The 15742-nt window shown below is 38.4% G+C and overlaps 1 protein-coding gene across 3 annotated transcripts in view; it reads right to left on the bottom strand.

Annotated features, from left to right (window-relative positions):
• Positions 1 to 15742, bottom strand: part of Mib1 (mind bomb 1) — a 378498-nt gene that overhangs the window by 359840 nt on the left and 2916 nt on the right. The gene's annotated exons all lie outside the window — the stretch shown is intronic.

Genomic DNA, 15742 nt, shown 5'->3' with positions numbered 1-15742 from the left:
AAAATGATAAAACGATAACGCGATAACTCATTCGCAGAATCCACGACGCAGTGACAATTACTCGTGCATATTAATGCGAGGATTAATCTCGCAAACGAGAATTAATTCTTTTAAAATCGTTCAAATCGATTCGATATATCGATCGCTCGACATCAGTTTGTCGGGGAAATCCATACACGGCTTTTCTCCCCACGTTGTCGCTTTTGGCTAAAATATCTCGAGATACCAACAAATTATCCGGAACCAATTTTCGCGGAAGCAATCCCCAATGTGTCAGCGAAGAGACGCGCGAGGCGAGAGAGTGACGCCCGTAATAAATTCACTCCTTTAAGAATCCGCAGAAAAACAAGCATATCCCGCGGACCAACTTTATCCGGATTCTGAGCCTTTATCTCGAAATCGCGATCCGCCTCACGGAACACGAATAAACAAGAATAGTCTGGCATAAAGAAATGAAGCCCGGATACTTCGACTAGTCGGAGAGCGGCGCGGAGTAAGAGTGTACGAGGGGTTTCGGCGACCGAGAACGCGACGAATCCTTACAAAAAGAGGCATAAATTCATCAGAGATAAACGCATCCCTCTGTTTCTTCGCCTGGGTGGCAAAGAAGAAGACAAGGCGGCGGAACTGCGGGGGAAAAAAAAACCAAAAAAAAAACGAACGTAAGGAAAGAGGAAAAAGAAACGGCCTTCTTCTCGTCTATCCACGACAAGAGAGTTATATCTGGAAATCTGAAAAAAGGCCGGACACGTGGAAGGCCGGATTCCTAGAATCCAAGAAGGCTATCTTGTTTCGGAAATCGAGGGATGAGAAGCACAATGAGACGAGAAATCCTTAAATCTTTATTCGCGCCTTCTCGAGACACTAAGAGACGTAAAGAGTAATGAGAGTAGAAATAGTCAAAGTTTTCTTACACAGTTTGCGTACACAATTTCTACTTGCAAGAAAATAAGAGATAAAAGAATTCAACTTAATAAGCGTTATTATAAAAAATTATATTTAATACTTTTATCGTTGAATAATTCATCATAAATTTATTAAAGAATTTATCCGTATTACTTCAGATATTTTCGCTTCAATAAAATTCTTATTTAACAAACTCTTTTTTGGAATGATATACAATTAAAATATATATTATATTCCGGTAATAAATACGATTATAGTTACTGACTACGCAACGAAATATTACCAGTTGAATTTCTGAGACGCACGCGACTTCTCAATCATTCGTACAAAGATATACGGCGCCGATGCGATCGTACGATATATTTGGCGCCAGCACTATCGTGTATGCGTATACCATGCGTCTCTTTAATCTTTCTCTGGTTTGTTACAAAAACTTTGACGATTAATAATCGCAAGTTCAATATAGTAACTTCAAATTGTCAGTGTGATGTTGAAAATTTTCTCGCAAACATACATACAATATATGGCTAATATAAATACTAAAAAAAAATATAAATTAAAAAAAATCTATATTAAATTTATCTAATTAACTTTTCTCGCTTCCCTTTCATCTGTGATAAATGTAATGTGCATTAATCTCAAAACATATCTCGCATTCTCTTAAACTTTAATTCTCCTTTTCCGCCACGTGATTTTTTTTTGCAGCGCCGATTACACGGGGACAATTGGAAAAAAAAACATCGAGGAAAAGAGAATTCGCGAAAATTTACTCGATTTTCCTATTCGCTTCATTCCTGATCCGGGTACGCTACTCATTCGACGACAATCTTATTCAAACGTCCTTACGACAAGCGGACGCGGAGACAGGGAAGCGAGGAAGAAGCAAACATGGAGTCGATGCCTTTCGTCGATCTGGCGAAGTTCTCCACGTTGGCGGTAACTTAAATTCTAATCGTAGATTACGTAGAGCTCCGCAGGCGGTTCAACGGGAATATAGAGAATGGAGATTGGTCCACGATAATGCACGACGATGTACAGGTGCAAGAGCACGTTCTATCTCTGTACATATATATATATATATATATATGTATGTATGTATGTATGTATGTATGTATGTATGTATGTAGAAACGTTAAGTGGTCTCTCGTCCCTAACGAGTTAAGATTACTAGTGAAATTGTGCAAATCTAATGCCGATTAAATCCAAAGTCGCAGAACATTTCGAGTACCAATTTCGGGAAACTATTCAGCAATTTTACTTATGATACGATTGTTTCGATAACAATGTCCAATTTTCCATACCAGTTTATTCCGCGATAGATTTCGTAATATAATCATAAATTGAATGAAAAACATGAATATGTGGTACGGAATATTTATGACAGTATTTGAGAAATATGTGTAAAACGGTAAAACAGAAACCAAGATAGCGAGCAAAGTCATAGAGACGCTAGATACACTATTCTGTAGCTCACTCAGTGCAAAACGTTCTATTTTCCGGCAAGCAACGACCACTTCTCCCTTACTTTTCTCGCTTTGCACTCAACGTTTCAGTGTGAAACGTATCCCGAAAGAAGATATTCGAGGGTAAGAGCGCTTGAAGAGTCTCGAACAACAGTCGGTGGACCTGCGAATGAAACTCGCATCAATTTCGCCCGGACGGACCGAACGAACGAACGAACGAGCGGAGAAAATGCGGAAGAAAGTTTTTCGCGAAAACACCGTGGTGCTGCTGGCTGTAACGCGCTGAAACTTGCCGACAATTTATGTCATTCCTCGCGCGCAGTCACGTATAAAGAATCCTAACGGGAGTCACGAGAGTTCGCGGATACGTCCGCGCGCAACGGCCGGTGTATGATGCATGTCGGAGTGCGCGACGACACTTGAATCGCCGTTTGAACGACGTTTCTTCGGTAAATGATATGGAAGAAGTTCGCGGAGCCGACCCTACGGCAGCACCTACGGAGACGTTCCGGGGAGACTCGATGGGTCCGGTAAATCTTAACTGAGAGAAACTTTCGAGAATTTACGTCGTCGCGTGCACGAGGCCGTCCACGGAAGTCACCTAAAAGGCCACGCGGGAATTCTACCGGTACAGAGCTTCGTCCCCGTAAGGGACGCATTAATCCACGTTAAGTCTCGGCTAAATAAGTACCGTCAGAGTGAAAAAGCCGATCCCGTCGAACGGATAAAGAGAAGATTGGAACGAACATTACGACGTTAATACGAAAAAAGGAGCGGAACCGAATACATCGCCGATCGATAGAAACCATTTTATAAATTTGCGATTACGCGACAGATAAACGTGATGAAATCTTTTTCACTGATCCATTATATGATTTCGAAGAGAAACATGCAAAAGAAAATATTTTGCAGAATGTTAAGTTTCAAAAACAGAATTAAGAAATATTCCGATATATCAGTACCTTGTTAAAGTTTCTTAATTGAAGAAAGAAAAGTCCTTAAGGACTTTCCCCTTGAAGAAATGATAACATTGTCGTATTTGACAACCTAAATCATGATTAGCGTTATGACATGAGACGCATATCGCGTTCAACCAGCATCACGCATTAGTGAATGAAATATTAATGGACCTTGCCTACTTCCCGATAAGCCCTAGTTAAACGTTCCATTGCCGTCTGCCATCTGCCACTGTGTTCCAAAGTGTTTAGACACCCGGGAATTAATGGCGCGCTAGATATCAATGCTCGTATTCCTCGTTGAGTTATGGCGACGATGCATTCGGGAAGTAAAAATCACCGTGTTATCATTCTCGCATTTGTAAATGTCAATGTCTTTGTTTTTGTAAACCGCGACGCGAAACGAAGATATATTTTTTTATATATGTTTTTTTTTATCTATATGTTTTTAATGCGATTCACCCGATACATATCATATCACGTAGAAAATTTATGAATCGAAATCTTGTTCCGATAAAATATGAGAGAAAACTGTTGATTCGCCGACATTTCGCGTCCCTGAACGTTGACTCGGGCTTAACAACGTAACATTTGTCCTCGTACATGACGTTCAATGCATTTCAAAATGTTTCTCCCTTTTCATTCCACTGACACGATAGATCCAACGAAGAAAGCAACGTATCCCACGGGAAGGAAAAGAATTTCCCGACGGATCGACGGAAATTTTAAATTTTCACTGAAAAGGACATCGTCTTATATACAGTCTTATATACAGGAAAAGAAGGTAGATTTTTCGCTTTGACGACATTTACTCGGATTCTTCTAAAATTATTATCTATTATCATTGTAACAATTTTCACGTTCAAGAGATCTCTTATAGTACTATATAATAGCTCTGTAAATTTTAAAAGAATTTATTATAATTGGAAGAAGAAAACACTTCTATCGGTAAAAAAAAAAGATAATACATATTTATCAAAAGAGAATAACGAAGAGCGAAAGTATCAGAGAAAGAGTATTAAAGAGATTTGATGTCGAGAGGAAAAAGGATAGAAAAGAGAGAATGATACAAGTTGTTTTTTCGCGCAAAATAATGTCAGGTACTCTACTTCAAACTGCAACATGCGACATATGTGTGTGTGTGTGTATATATATATATATATATATAAACAAGAGCGCAAACATTATAATGCAGAAATATCGTCGACGGAATAGCAGCGGCCTCGTGCGTGAGCGTACGCTCTGATTTATACACTTTTGTAGCTCACTACAAACGAGAAGATGCGCTATCTGATAATTTTCGCGTCTCGGCTACTTCTTCTTCCTCTTCTTCTTCAGATGTCTGACCCATCTTCCATCCTCCTCTCACCAGACATACATGCCGTTTCTCTCTTTGCACCCCGCCTACGAATCTCTAATATCGCTTTTTGCGAGGTAACCCCCGGCGACACCGACGAGGAAGAACTATCGCCAGCATGGGATACATCATGTAGACAAATGGGACGTGTAATCTTTCTCGCCGACCAGGGGACGTTAGCGTATCACGGCTAGCTGCATGGTATTTTAAAGTAGATGTAATTACTCGACAAGGAGTGTGTTTCGACGAAAGTTTATCTTAAATATAACTCGCGCATCCCTTGAATGGAAATTCAACAAGTAGAGATGCTATAAAATTTCCGATTTTTTACCCTTATTTTTTACCCTGAATTTAAACGCCAGCAGCATTAATCTATGTCATCCAAAATATCCGCCGAATTCATCTGACTGATTCATTTTTGTGAAGCGAAAATAAAATTAATTTTAATACAAGATCAACTTTTGTTTAAATGTATAAAAAAAAAATCTATACGAGCATTTCTTTTCCGAGATATCCTCTTTTCCGCGCACACACGCGTTTCCTCGTCCATTCCCGCCACACCTTTTATCTGCCGTTCCCCGGGAAAGCGCCAGGGGCGTCACCATGAGGCCGATACGAGGGAACTTTTAAAATTACCCAAGCTTCCCGGCTGAGAGATAATATGGCCTATTAAGGATAGACGACGCCGGATCGGAGATGGAAGCGAGTGGCGCGAAGTCGATGTAGGAAGAAGACGGCGGGATTAGTTTAATCCCCTGGTTTCGCCGTAGCAAACAAGAGAGATAGAGATATAAATTTCGCCTTCACCCCCGATGACTCTCCCCCGCCGTCGTCATAATCTAACGCGTATTTCGGAATGTTCGTTCCCCCGTAAAACCGCGCGCGCTGCTATTTCGCTTTGCTGCATTCCATCGAATTTTCTATCCTCTTTACTGTTAATGGAAAAGGAAAGTCGAATGGCCAACGTAATGCGAAAATATATATAAACAAATAATTGGCAAATAAGAAAACCAAAAAAATGGAGAAGCGTGCGGAAATAGTGCGTCGTGCATTCAAGGATGTTTAGAAAATGTCGATCGCGTATCTAGAAATATCTATGACATGAAATTACTTCCATTTTATAATAAGGGTTATATATCATTAAAACGTAATCACGTAGATTCGTCAAGAAACTGCGTGATAAGATATGATTAAGGCAATGGTGTTTCGTATAGCGAAACATTAAATTAGAGCACGTACTACAAGGCACGTGAGTTGCAAATTTAACAAACAAGATGCTATTTCGTATGTCTACGTAAACTTCTTAAGTGTTTAGCAGTTGTTGCCGGTTTACGAAGTGGCGAAACGATCGCGAAGTGATGTCTCAACATACATGATAATTTTATACCATCCCTTCAGGGATAATGCATCTTCCTCTTGATAGCTTCAATGCGACGTAACGCTATTCAAAAATTGTGTGTTTAAAAATTTCGTGGAAGCGTGAATTTTTTTATTCCGCCGTAATGTAACAATACTTTGAAAAAGAGCACATTTATTATCTCGAGGATTTAGTACGCGAAATATATTTTCACGAGAGCTATAAAAATCCCAACGAGAGAGAGAGAGAGAGAAAGGTAGCGGGAGAAAAAGACCGCATGAAAAACAGAAACTATAATCTCGAGATGTCAGTTATACATGTTATTGTCAGTTATACATTAATTTAAAAAAAAAAAAAAAAAAGCATTTTTACGATATTAAAAATACAGAGAAAATTAAATATAATCTTACGTATACCGTAAATAAAGTATCAAAGTGTACGTATTCATAGAATTGGTTGTAAAAACAAATCACCAAGCAAAGTATTTGCAATATCTATCAATCTTACGTACCGCTATTATCCATCTTTCCAGCATGTATGAAAATGTATACTTACACCGGGACATTTGTTACTCTTGACCGTGTTCGGCGCAAGTGCCCGAACACAACGAGACTCCGAAGGCACATAAAAGACAAATAAACTTCTTCGGCATTGAACGGGAAAGTCCTTAAAAACTTTTCCCGTGTTTTACACTTTATGTGTCATATGGGTGCGCATATATACATAAATCAAGATATTAAATTGACTTTTGAACGTAGAAATGCTGCGGAGGAATATCTTAAATTTTATCGTAAACAGAAATAAATGTATAATAATAATATATGATAAATGTTCGGATTAACTTACACCTCACGGATGGTTTACATTTTTACATATATTGTAGAGGGTACATTCCTAAGTAATACACGCTTTGAATTTTATAGCTCTCTCTCTCTCTCTTGTGGTTCCAGGGATATACGATTTTGAAATTTCACAGTTTTAACTCAGCTTTATCTCAGATATTTTATAAAGTGATATTAAGAAAAGCGAAGTTTCTAGTATATTGTATTTGTTGTAGAGCAAACACAAGAAAAGTGTTTGTTTACATTTACGGGATAGATATACGGCCATGAATATTTTTTCAATAATATGCTTCATCTATTTCTCGCAGTTCGTTAACAGCTTTTAACAGAATAATTTTACTTTTAAAACTGAAAATGGATTTCAGTTAGATTATATTTTCCGGAAATGAAGCCCGCCCTCCCCCTCCCCATAGGAAGGGCGGAATCCACTGTATCCACGCGTATACTTTACAACGCGAAACGAGATCCATCCCACAATTGTTGTATGGATGAAAAAGTGTATGCGTGAACGCGTGGGTTTCACCCCCCCCCCTTCCTCCCCTCTACGGAAGGGCTCCACTTCCGGAAGATATAATCTGACCCAAATCTATATTTCTGATTTAAAAATATGAGCACGCAAGTAGAATATAATGAAAAAATGATGACAAGTAAATACGAAAATAATATTTCAAAATCGCATATCTCTGGAACCAGAAGAGAGCGCCATAAAATTCAAAGCGTGTATTATTTAAGAATGTACCCTCTACAATGTATGCAAAAATGAAAACGATCCATGTGGCGTAAGTTAATCCAAATATGTATAATTGTTATCGAGTAATTAAATATAAACAGATTCCTCTCTCTCGGAAGTGAAAAATTTGCAACTTAACGAAAACTCGATTTGAATCTAATATGAGGATATTAATGCGTCATTTACCTCGACAAATTGCAAAATTGCCTCATTTTGAAATAAATAGCGAAATTGTATTCGTGTCTATAAAACTTGATTACTTGCACGAATACCACCAGGAAATTCGAAAGGCGAATATAAAGCACCGTAAAAGACTCAAATTGCCCCAATCTCGTTAAAGATACGCGCAATGGAACATTTAACATTTGAACACGCGAATAAATGCTGTCACGTAGCGATATTACGTTGTGCCGAGATATCAACTAAAGACGATTGAAAAGAAAAGAAAATATTAGTTGAAACGATCATAAATCTCGACAACATATAATTGCCCTGATTAAACAAATCAGTACATTTTGTACAACTCATATTTTGCGATAAGAAAAAATATAATATATATTTTAATATTCACGATACTTGACAGAGAATGAGAGAAAAAGATTACGAAAAATTGGAAACAATATTATTCATTTTTCTCTCATTTTTTAATACGGACAAATAAATGATAGAAGCAAAATATTACAGCGAAAATCAAATCGATTGCAACAATGTATCATGGATGTATTAAGATGGAAGAAAATCTCTTAGCGAAAGAATATTAATTTTTCATAACGTGCGAGCGCAAAGTTGAAAAAGATTCAGAATGATTTTAAAGCGATAGCATCAGGAAAGGGTTAAAACGAGAGAGGGAAGGGAAGAAAGATAGAACAACGCCAGGGCGGTAATACTTCATCTCCTGATACCATTGTTATTTCAGGCAATCTGCCTCGATACATTTTGAAACAACACGCGAAGGTTCTTGCGCAAAACAGGCTTCGAGGCTATCACAAATATCAAGTTTCTACATAAAACTCGCTCTCGTCAACGTGAGATAATACTTGGTTTTTACAGAAAATACTCAATTTACATCTCACTACAATTTTCTACAAATATTTATCCATTTACTCGGCATCATGTACGTCAATCTACAACCTACAAACACGCATCCACGCAACGATACTCGCGTATATCTGTCCTTGTCGTGCAACCGCGCGATTCCAGATCGAGCGTTAGCTCGTAGTCAGAGTTAAGCGATTACGAGGCGAAATTTTATTATCAAAGTTACAAGTCTTCATTTAGTATCATCGATAACGCGCGCTATAGCGCATCTCGTGTACGAATATCAGGCGGAATTTACGAGCTAACTTTCTAGACTTCGTTGAGTTCGCGTCAAGCCGCGTTAATACGCAAAAGCGCGAAAGCTGTGCAAACGTACGTCAACACATAGATGCGCTTACGAATACCTAAGCAAACCGAAGGATGGGGAAAGAGAGAGAGAGAGAGAGAGAGAGAGAGAAATAGCAAGGAAGAAGTAACGAAGGGAAAGCCGCAATATAGTCGCAGGTTTACGAGTGTGGAATATCGAATGTTAATACCGACTGTCATTGTATCAGAAGTTTCACTCGAAACTTCGACTACTATCGGGTAGTCCATAACCAGAGAATCGAAAATTATTCACCGATTCGAAATCAGCTCCTTATTGTACACTTGTCCGTGAACGAATCGTCTTGTCAAGTATTTAATCCCGTGCGTCTAGCGAGTCAATCTTTCGGACAAGATTATATATTGATATATGTAGTTGACAAAATATTAAAAATCTAGGCTCGTTTTTATTACGATTTAACGAAAGCGAAATAGAATTCGCGGGAAAAAAAAAAGTGGTTATTACAAGGCTTGTTTACCAGAAAACCACTCGCGTATTATCGGAGCGATGTCTCGAAGGACCCTGTGCTAATCCTTGGGAGGCAGCTGCCGAATCACCCCTCAGAGACCCGCAAGTGGCGAGGCCGGGGCTAACATAAACACGCTTAAGTTTTGGAGGTTGAGTGCTGCAGCCCGTCACTTGCACAGTCGCCATTCCACGGAGGGACTCTCCGCCTAAGTACTTGAGTACAGCGGGTACAGCGGCTCGGCTAAGAGTTTGTTGCTGTTTCTTGTTCCTGTGTTGCCTCTGTCGCCGGAGAGAGCTCTACTCCCTTAATCGCCCTGGCAAGTTTAATGTCGCATCGAACAAGTCGCGAGTCGCGCATTGTTATTGCGGCCTTTAGCGAACATTTTCCGACACATTTTTCGCCGGAAGATGGAAAAATAATATCGCGATCCACCCCGTTTATCGCAGTGCGGCAGAGAAACACTGTCCACTCTATAAATCCCAAACAGTGCGATGATCGATACACAGAGTTCGTTCATTATTTTCCATCTTTTTTTCTTAGTGTAAGAATCACATACACAAAAGATAAATAAATTATGTAATCGATTTAAGTTAGAGAAAAGACGATATATGTATATGGTACGCGTTAAATAATATAAACCCTTTGGTCGAGCCATTGTGTACGTTTATCCTATTAACCTGCGCGGTCTCGGATCACGGAACGTAGACCGTAACTGAAAAAATTAATCAACGTGTATTCTGGCCGCTTCGCTACTAACAACGTAATACGTTTGCCGTTTTACGGTCCTCTTCTATCGACATTCCAAGCCCGACATCGCGCCGGCCATGCCATATATATAAGCTCTTGTCATGGTCCCTTACATAGACCGAATACATACGAGCACACAACTTCGTCGAAAAATGTCGACGCGAACTAACCATCGATGAGATATATATGTGGATTACATTCGTTTTTTATACGGTCCAAAGATCGCGAGGCAAAAAAATTACGAAGCACGCTTTTGGCGAAAATTAAAATAATTTTCAAAAATATGTAAAAAACTTAAAAACGCCTTTCTCTAAAAGTCAAATAAAAAACGTATAGATATTGATTTTTGATGACGTTTGCTATAAACGCATCAAAAGGGCACAATTAGAAGGACATCCCGCTGACGAAAATGCATGCAGAATGCAAGAACGCAAACACGAAACATGATTCCTACGCTGTAAAAGCGAAGTGTTAAATCCGCTTACACGAAGAATCTATTCAGGTATTTATTTAAAACGCTCTGTCAATGTTCTTTTTGAGGGATTGGCCTGGGACCGAGGCATTTCTCGACTACCAACGAGCTAGTTTACTATTCGGCAAGGAAGCGAATAGCAATGCATGCTGGGAATAGCACAAGGCAGCTGCACAGATCTCGAAGTACATCGCATTTTCTGAAAAAGAAGCTTCTAGATTCTACGATTCGCATCGTTCCCAAAGGCTTTCCGTTTTATGTAGACACAGACAGATATAGATGAAATATTTATTCTCTCTAAGATATCAGATTGAGAAATATATATGTTTCTGAAAATTATATACTTTTATAATTAAACTCTAGCAATATAGAGGGAATATAATAAAAATACCGAACAATAATAAAGAATAGTTAATGGAGAGATGAATAGGACAATAGTGAAGAGTATGTTGAAACGAAATGAGAATAGAACGAGATGTTCCATAATAATAATGGCAAAATCAGTGAGATAGAGGAAAGTAAAAAAGGAAGATAAAAGGCAAACTCTATATAAACACAATAGCTTTTTATGCCGTCATTAAAATTCAAATGAGAAAAAATTGCAAAATAAAGTAGTATAATATAAACTAACCCCACGCGTTATATAGTGCACGTAATATAATGCCACGGTGAGGTGCGCATAGAAATTCCAAATACCGGATTATGTTCGCAAACGATCAAATGTCGGTGTGATCGCTCGTAGAGAATAGATGTTCTCTGCGCAAATGTATGGCCCGAGAGCGTTACTTCTGTCGAGTCTGCAGCATCGAGGGGGGAATATTGTCGCTGTCAGCGAATATGTCTTACAGCACAGCCAAGATGCGGGTATAGGCGGTAACATCGAGATGGATTGAAAAGAGAGAGGAAAGACGGAGGAGCAAAAGAAGACGTATATATATATATATATATATATATATATATATATATATATATATATATATCAAACTAGATGGATATTGGATTTGTAATAGGGGCCATACACGGAGCTATATAGGCACTCTCTTCTCCAGCCTCCGATTTCAAACCCCCCGCGGAGCGCATTCCTCGCTTCGAAACGAATCACTTTTCCTTATGGAAGACGGGTCGCGCTGGTGCAAAGACTACCGGTTCGATTGAATGCATTATTCGCACGATGGGATAAAGGACTATCCGAATTGTATTTCTCGCGCATCTCTGTGCCCTGCGTCTCGTTATTCTTCGAGAGAATCCTTCTCTATTGCGAGCGCAACTGTCGAAGGAAACGCCCTATGAAGATTCGTCCTATTAAATCGTGCAATTATCTACGGTTCGATAGGATACCGTACGAATATTGGATCGAATGATTCCCGTAACCGATCAAAGCGCCAGTAAGCGTTTTACCATTGATAGTATTCGGTCGAATTGCGCTTCTGCACAACTTGCATAGCCTGGATTGTCTACGATTTATTTCGGACATTTATTCGACGATATTGACTAAATTGTAACGAACGCAATCGGCCTCGATTATGGCACGTACACGATATTCCGGCCATGCTCGTAAAACAGAGCGGTCTCGGTTGGAATGCCATGTCGGAGGGATAGAGTTGTACAGAATACATGACAGGACGCAGTTTCTACAAAGCGATTAATCCTCATTGGCGGAAATTCACGCGATACATCCCACCGACAACCTCTACAGCGTCACGACGAACACAATCGGTTTCCTGTCGCGATACAAATATTATCGAAAATCTACGCGCGGATATCGTTAAAAATAAAACTCGTCGATAAATTAACTCTCTCGTTCAAATCTTTTCGCATTACTTTTCACTAAATTATCTCCCTTTCAATCGTACGGTCTCGTAAGAAGGGAGAGAAGACGTATGAACAATCGATGTGGAAGATAAAAGCTTTATAGTTGGACGTTCGTCTCGATATTTTTCCTCGCATATCCCGAAATGAACATCGGAAGCCATAAGGATGACTATCTCGATTTTAACGGGTAGCAACGAAGGGTTGCTACACACGCGGAAGGAACACACTCTCACACACGTACAGCTCCAAAGACGTCCGGTATTTCGATTAGTCCGATCCTTCAACGAAGCAGACAGGATGATAGTGCGATCGCAAAAATTCTCCTCACCCTTCCGCCACCGTCCGCCACCCCCATCGGTATTGTCGAATCGACTTGTCGGAATTTCGCGCACGTGCCGAACACGGAGTCTGCCTTTCTTCTCTGCTACATACGTACGTGATCGTTGAAATTTTATTCCTTCGCGAAAAGTATACTCGGCAGTGCAACACGAGGGAAAAAAAGTTTCTCTTGGAAAACTTTTGCGATAGAATAAAATAAGATTATCATGAGATAGCTTGCTGTCGTATACGTCGAACAAAAGTTATAGTAATTTCGCATAAGAATAATCGTACAACAATTATATATAGCTTTGCGATTTTCATTATAAAAAATTCGACAAAAACTAACAAAATAATTAGGTTCTTTAAAAACTTAGAGTTTCGATAAGACAAGCACTCTTTTAAATTATTTCTCATTATGAAACTTCACGCCGCTTAAAAAAGAAAGTGTAATTATATAAATGCCGGTTGTAAGCGCGGAATGAGAGCGTAGCGGAAAAGAAACAGACATGGACCGTAATTCAGCGAGCGCTAATGCAAGCATATTTTCGCAAGCCTTATGCCTCCGACCTGATGAAATATATGAACGATATTTCACGATGGTCGCAATACAGCCTGCACCGCATAAAAACAACGTTGATTTACGTTTACTGTTAATTTATACCATTTTGTCCGGTGATTATGAAAATGAGGAGGGGGTATCGCCTAACTTTCTTAATTACTTCTCTAAGCCATTGGCGGATATTATGAGAAGAGAAAAAGCTTTCGCGATATTTTACTATGATTACTTATGTGCACTTAATCCGCTAACATATTCTTGTTATTTTTTATAAACTATATATTTACCAGGAGATCGTTTCAATTCAGAAATCATATGTATGTGTTTATAAAATAAAATAAATTTATAAAAAAAAAAAAAAAAATCTCGAAAGATAGAAATCTCTATATAGAAAATCTTTTTAGTATATTTTGTAGAAACAATTATTTCTTTTTGCAAAAAAAAAAAAAAAAAAAAAAAAAAAAAAAAAAAAAAAAAGCAGAGAGTCAGCAATATATGCCAAGCACGTAAATGTTGTTTATTGCAGAAAATGTTTCTAGTCGTGCCTTCAGGTTCGGAATTGTTTCGAAGAGAAATAGGGAAATTCAGTGTTATACCCCATTGCTGCACCAAATACACAACGCATTTTGATTATGCGCAACACGTATTCTCAAACACAATCCCGCGACACTCGTAACATAGGTGGAATTCGAGGCTTCCTCGAGGCAGATAACTGAATTAATTAAGTCTCCTGCAAATGAGGAGATACCCGTGTAACAAAGGTGAGTTAACACTAATTCACATTTGCGTATCCAGTGCTTGTAAGCAGATATTGCGTCGGTCGTCTTTAAAAAGCAATGAGAGAAATGTATGTAAAATTATGCGAGAGAAATATATTATATTTTATTTCACGGGAAATACCTGAAGAACGGAAATAAATACGCGCGTACGCAAAAAGCAGAAGATAAATCGAAATTCGGTCGTGAAATAAATACAAGAAAATGTGTTTATAGCGTGCCAAGGCTTTAAGTATTTGCGATATCAGTAAACGTCCGCACGGTTGACCGTTTGAACGCGAGGAAAATTCACCAGGCATTCTCGGGACCATCAATAATAAAATATAACTGCGTGCGGTTATACCCGCCAGCTTTACAGAGGTACCGCTCTCAAATATTGAGGCAAGGAGGGTAATATATATGCCGATATATCCTGATTGGAATCTTCCTCCTTCTTCAACAACATTCACTCTCTTTTTCCTTCTCTTCACGATTCTGCGCTCTCTCGCTCTCTTTTCCCGTTCTTTTCGCCCTTGTTACGTCTCCTTCGCGCCTCAGATTCAAATTTATTTCCTCTATTCCAAGTAAACCACGGTATCGTTGTACATCCGATTTAAAAAAGAAAAAAAAAAGAGAGAAAAAGACAGATGCTTAAACTATCACGCGTATTGCATTATATTATACAAATTCTCTTGCATGTGCAAATATAATATATAATTTTAAAAAACTATCTCGGACAAAGATATTTTTCTCTGCTTTTTCCTCTTCTTTTAATTTAATGAAAATAAATTATCGTGGATTACAAAATCTTCAAAAAATTAAAAGTTTAAGAGAATTTCTTTACTAGTACTATGTAAGATTACAAAAGATTTATCGAAATAAAAAAGTTAATTAACTATGGATAAAACGGACTTAGCCATCGTATTATCACGTTACACGCGCCGAAAAGAATCGTGTAGCGTCGAAAATGGTACGAGAGAAGCGAAATGAAGCAGGATGTTGAAAGAGAGCGGAAAAGAGGTACTAGCAGAAGGTGTTCGCAGTTTCAGACCGGTATAAATCATTAGAGGGTGGAATACCACAAATATATCACGTTCAGACAGCTCAAGAATAAAATAAACAACCCCCACCCTTTTCCCTTTATCCTCCCTTGCGGCCCGCCACCACCATGCAAACCTCTACCTATGGTTATATTTCACGAGATTTCATTCCGGTACAATCTCCTACAATAAACTCGCGGTTTTCTAAGTCGTTGATTTACTTCGTGACTGTATAAACAAAACTACTGTTTAATCTATATGCGCTAGAGCTGAGAACTCTGTGCAATTTCCTTGACCATAATTATTAATATATCGTTTATTGAGTGTTTGCTATTACATATAGCGTAATAAAACAGGACTTTCGAGTAAGAAATATAAAAATATCATTGTTTTTATCATAATCTTCAATTCTATTAAATTAACCTACTTTTTTATAAGTAATTACTATTAAATATTAAAAAGTTGGATATATAAAAGCGAAATAAGACTTTTTCATAATGCCTTAAAATACTTTTCGTTATATATATATATATATATATATATATATATATATATAT

The sequence above is a fragment of the Polyergus mexicanus genome, unplaced genomic scaffold (genome assembly GCF_030449975.1).
Source record: "Polyergus mexicanus isolate NDT 795.1 unplaced genomic scaffold, iyPolMexi1.0 SCAF_17, whole genome shotgun sequence".
In the NCBI taxonomy this organism is placed as follows: Eukaryota; Metazoa; Arthropoda; class Insecta; order Hymenoptera; family Formicidae; genus Polyergus; species Polyergus mexicanus.
This window is presented reverse-complemented; position numbering and strand designations above follow the sequence as displayed.